The 6,000-nt window shown below is 35.0% G+C and overlaps 1 protein-coding gene across 1 annotated transcript in view; it reads right to left on the reverse strand.

Moving 5' to 3' along the window:
* LRRC4C (leucine rich repeat containing 4C) overlaps positions 1-5,215 on the reverse strand; it is a 173,190-nt gene extending 167,975 nt beyond the window's left edge. Inside the window, exon 1 of the mRNA XM_039867317.1 lies at positions 5,175-5,215. The gene's annotated coding sequence lies outside the window, so the exon portion shown is untranslated. The remainder of the gene's footprint in view (positions 1-5,174) is intronic.
* Positions 5,216-6,000: the final 785 nt, after the last annotated feature.

Consider the following 6,000-nt stretch of genomic DNA (forward strand, 5'->3'; position numbering starts at 1 on the left):
CATCTAAGAAAACTAAGAAGCAATTTCTAGGGAGCCTCGAGCTATGGGGCAGCTTCCGTCTTAGCCTTAGGTGGACAGGACCCATTCTTTACCTCAGGGTTACTAACTGTTCCATGAAGCAGTATGGGGGTGGTTCCCGTATTCTAGGGTGGGGTCAACATTCTGGATGGAAGGTGAGGGGGCTTAGTGTGAAGGGCATTTACTTGAGTATTTAGTTGCTCTCAAGGACTTAATAGTAGTTTTACAATGGCTCGAGGTCTCCCAAGCAATACCTGAGCTCTTTTCCTTGCATATTGCAGGATTGAAGAATTGTGAGTCTGTCACTTTATTCACTGTACAACTCATGCACTCCTGTCATTCAGCCCCAAATATCTACCATACCAGAAGTAATTTGGGCTTTACTTGCTTGCTGAGTGGCACGTGTATTATGGTCTTTCCCTTTCAACTACCTTCAGTGTATCTTTTCAATCTCTAGCCCTGGGAATTATATCTCCCATTCTTCTTTAGTCTGATTTGTAAATGATCAATTGGTTTAATTTATATTAGTTTTGAGCCCTTCCCCCATCCTTTTTACCATATTGCTAGAGGTCACAGCCTTTCACTTCTATGATTCATAACAATAAGAGATAAGATATTGTCACTGTTGTAAAATAGATATTGTCACTGTTGTAAACTAGGACAATAGGAGTCACAGCTCATCCTCATTCCCAGGAAAACATGGTAGGTCCACAGATCCACCTCCTTCAAGGCCTCCTTCTGGAGTGAAACAATATGAATTATAAGGAGGTAGTATATGTGTGTGTGTCTTTTAATAGAAATAGAGGGTCATCTATTGTTCTTTAAAGAACTGTCCCTTAGTTTGCAATTTATTTTATTCTCTCAATTAATGCACTTATATGTCTATTTCTCATTTAAAAAAATAGAACATATAAAAAGAATAAGCCACAATTTCATTACTCAGATATTTTCTACATATAAATGCATAATATATGTAATATATAAATTATTACTTTCATATTAACCTAATTTTCTATAATCAGATTTTTTTAATTAATAATTTGTTGTGAATATATTCCCATGACTATACAGTCAGAGCAACAGCATCATTCCTGATGACTGTTTTATTATACCAATAGGCCATATTATAACAAGTACTTTATTTTCAGGCATTTAGGTTGTTTCTCATATATTGAAACTATTTACAATGCTCCAATGATCATGCCTGTGTATATATCTTCATTCATTTGTCTCTGATTTCTGATTTCTTTAAGATAAATCTTAGAAAAGGAAATGTTAGGTCAGGGGTAGGCACATTTTAAAGATTTTTGATAACTTGCCATATTGGTCTCCAGAAGGGTTACACAAACTTATACTCTCAATAGCAGTTTATAAACATCTTTCTCTATCCTCATGCCACTACTGAGTGTTTCAATTCAATTTCTAACTTAAAGAGTGAGGAGGAGGCATCCCATAGGGCTTGAGATGTCCCTGAGTAGGGCCACATCAGATTTATGGTACAAAGGTTTGTTAATGATGGCCTCAGTCATGGGGATGTGGACATGTCTATTTCTATTACCAAGAACTCTATGAATCAGATCTAATAAGTATTTCAGTCACTACCAACATAGCCACATTTGAGAGACAACCCGAACTGGAGGAAAAAAAAAAATATATATATATATATATATATTTAATCAAAAATTCCCATGGATGTGATAATAGCAAATGTCCCTTTAGTTTTCTTTAAATTGGGGCAATAACATTGTTTCACTTGAAATTACCTATCTCATTTTAGACACTGGGGGATCTAATTTGCAGATATGTTTCCTGGAATAAATGAAACACTATCTGTTTCTAAATAAAAATGTCAATCATGAAAGATGTCTACTTTTTGTATATGAATCACAAACTCGACAAGGCTATTTGGAATTTTACTTGTTCCAGTCTCTTGTTCTGTTCGTTTAATCACCTTTCACAAAATAATCTCAGTCCCTTAGCAAAGAGAAGTCAGAAATAAACTTAAATAAACTGATAGAGCCATTTCATATTAAGATAACAATTCCAAAAGGGACAAACATTTGCAGGTCAGCACTTAGGCACAACGAAAGCAGAAGAGCTATATAGTTAATCAAAAGAGGGGTTGTATTTCTGATATCCCCTAAGATTGTAATGTTTTTGCAAATGGTTCTTGGAAAATTCCCCTGAATATTCAAACATTCTTTTAGAACCTGTTATCCATTCATTTTACTAACAGATTCTAAATATGATTAGAAACTTCATAAATCTCAAGGCGAAATTAAGGTTGGAAAGCTCTCGCATGATCTGATGTTATTATGCTGTGATTTGTTGGTACCCAGAAACCCAATAGCTTTAAACTATTGAGATAAATTCTTTAGGATACATCCATCAGGGATGGATATAGCTTTCTCTTGTTACTTGTTATTTATTTAGTTTTATTTTGGTTTCCTAATATGCTAAAAGAATGATGTTATAAAGGTTTTGGAGATACGGGAAAAAGAGATAAAACTGTCATTGACTCATTCTGAAATAGAAAGGCAAACATATATATTCTAGAAAATAGTCAGATATTCATAATTAATTATTCTTTTAAGTATTTATTTAACTAACATTTACTAAATATCAAATATGAGAATATCTTTGGTTGAACTCAATCTGGAGGAATCCTGAGCTATTATTAAATTGGAGTCCTAAAATAGGATTCGCATTGATTTCTTCCCGGAGCAGGAAGCCCTGCTCACCTAGGACACTTTATCCCTCCTCGAAAGTCTTTGTTTTAAGAGGGATTTTTAGGTTTGGCTCCTCAGAGAAATCCCAGTCTTTCTATTTCCTTACTATTACTCTTCTCTCTTTTAACATAATATTTTTCATCTTGGGTACTAGTTGATTTCATTTTATTGAAAGTGTTTTATTTTCCCCAGTACCTAATTATAGTTGGGTGTCTAGTCTGGCATCCCAGCAGAAGATAACCATGGTTCCAAATTCTAGAGCTGAAAACAGATTATCTGTTTATCCTATTTCTCTCCAATTCATACCTCACTGACAACAGAAGACAAGACAAGCAAGTTCCTTAATTTGTGCACTTGTGGTCATACTTCCTATTTCCCCAAATCTTTTACATCATCTATCTAGGTACTGAAATGTTGTTGGTCCACCCTACATGCTCCTAAGAACTGTATTTTCCTTTCCAGTCCTCTTCCATGGCTTCACTAGTTCAAGCCTAGTTTTAGAAACCCATTACCAAGATTATAACACTGTGCTGTTTGGGGGTTAAATTTAGCTAGCAGACTATTTTAAATATAAAGCATTTCTATTCCATACTTGACAGGCATAGATGGGAGAAACCAGGTTCTTCTTTTGAATATCTGATGTCCACATTCCCTGCAGGAGCAGAGGTTTAGTGACAAGGAATAGCCCCTTTCTTTCAAAGAGAACACAAGATAATGTCAGGACCCTTATAGATTTAATTGTACTTTCAAGCTTACATAATAACTTGAAGAAGTATAAGTTTTGACTGTCAAATTTAAAAGGTTGATCAGTTTAGTAGGCCCTCGACTTTCTTTAAGGATATATCCAAGAGACCTTCACTAATAATCAACTTTCTAAATGTTGTGGTAATCCACACATTTTTGTGGAATACTCGTGTGAACAGGTGGTATACCATCTATGCAAGAAAGCAGTGAGTATTAAATAATCTCAAATATCCACACCTCTTCCCTGATGATAGCTGTATTTCATCGCTTCTTTCTCATGATATATATATTTATGATAGAGTGGTTAATCCAGAAGACTGTCCTTCCATTATAGAAGACAAAACTTTCCAATCCATTATAATTTTTCCTTTGCTACTCCAGTGTAACTAAGTGGAGGGCAAAACACCTAAATTTGACCAAATCAAATGACTAAAATAAATCAAATTTTTTTCTTGCATGATCTTGAATCTCAGATGAAGAAACAAATGTGAAAGGAACAAGGTCCATTCATTCCAGAGGCATCATCTGGTTGAAAATACTAAGTGAGTTCTGCTACCAAGGAACATCTACAGATGCTTGGCTTGGTTCATAATCCTGTACCAAGCCTATTATATTACTTTTCTTGAAGCTTATGATTCTTTTTCTATACTTTCAGTAAGTTTTCTTTTCTTGGTTTCATTTTTGCCAGCAAATAAATCCAAGTGACATAGATGAGTTATTAAATTACAGTTACAAATTCCAATTGAGACAGGTCCACTGAGTTAGCGAAGGTCACTTACTACCTAGATAAACTATTCCCTCCACAACTTCTTTACAAAATAATTTAATAGTATGCCTGAAAATTAAAAATTATTATACTAATGTTTTTGTTTTTGTTTTTTAATAACTAAAACCACATACACCAGTGGTCTACAATATGGTCATCTGCTCTATGACAGTACAGACAACATATCCATTGCGAATCTAAAAACACATGACTTTAATAGGCAGTTGGCAAAATTTCTGCCAAGAATCTAGCTTGTTTCTTAAAGCAGGAGAAATCACAGTGCCTCCATGACTCAGGAGGAATTCTCTCGGTGTGTTACTAGGTTAAGAAAATCTTGATGCAAACTCTTAAAGAGTCCTTTTTCTTGTTGGCAGGTCACTCCTATTCCTCATTGACGTTAGGGAAGAATACTTATTCTCTATTTATGTATCTTTTTTTTCCGTGTGAAGAATTCTCCATCGTATTAGCACCTCTGGACTCTTTTTGTTCATTTTACTCTCTCCTTGCCTTGGTCATTAGAGTTGTTTATTTGATTGATGAACTTGAGAGCAAGACTTTGTCAGTTGTAGTTTAACCCATTCTCTTCATCTTTAGGGCAGGCTGCTTACAGATGCATTAGAGCCTGCTACTCCTCACTGAAAATTTTGGAGGACAGGCTGCCATGTCAGGGGAGCCAGCAGTTCCCAGCACTTTCTGGAACTGCGTAGGTAAATTTATCTAGGGATGGGGTTCGATGTTAGGAGCCTATTTTTTTTTGCCACACACTAAAACGACACTCCCATATGTTAACTGTGTCATTAATAAAAGTGGTATCTGGCTCTCCATTTATTTGTCTATTGTTTTGACTTATTAAACCTCAGTTTGTTCTGAACTTGGGCAGCTAGAATGGAAATAGATTAGTAGGAGTTAGAACTTACCTTATCAAAATTTCTCCAACAGGTCCTGATTTTTCTGAGAAAACCCAAAGAAATTAAAGAAGTACTCTGGATTTCTGCAGATGATGTTTCTTTTATACCTGGAATAAGACAACACACATAGTATCTTTTTAAATCATATTATACACATGAAAAGAAATTTAGGATTAGACATTCCTGCCTGGCACACTTCCCCAATCAGATTTAGTCATTTGAAATGATGCAACATTAATTTTTCTAGTATAGATATACAGAAAATAATATAGATAGAAAGTAAATATACATATTTACTTTAGTTTATCCATCCTAGATTTGCTAGCCTTTAATTTGTCAATGCTCATTGCACTGTTATTGAAATGTGTCCTATGTATTTCACTGAAGAAATTTTCTGTCTACAAATAACTTGTACATAATTTGAGAGATCTCACGTCATCCCTCTGTTGTGAGCTTAAAACAATACAGATAATCAGTTTGTTTCTACCCTAATAGCCTAATATGACTAGAAAATATACAATATGACTTATAGATTCCTCAGTTTGATATAGCCACGAGAAAATAAGTGAATACAGGCATTAGATTCAGAGTCAGAAATGGATTCAGTTCATAGCCCTACCATAAGTAGCCAGGCAATTTTGGGCAAGTATCCAAATCTTGCTGAGCCTTAATCTCCTCACGTACAAAATTAAGGGCTTTGTACAAATTGCCTCTGAGTCCCCTTCCACCTTTCAAATCCCATGGTAATTTACTGCTACGGATGTGGTCTGATATAGGTAGAATGGTTAGGAAGAATTTGCGGTCACAAAACTCCCAAGTTTAGATAAAACCTGAA

This window comes from Pteropus medius, unplaced genomic scaffold, assembly GCF_902729225.1.
Source record: "Pteropus medius unplaced genomic scaffold, Ma_sr-lr_union100, whole genome shotgun sequence".
NCBI lineage: Eukaryota > Metazoa > Chordata > Mammalia > Chiroptera > Pteropodidae > Pteropus > Pteropus medius.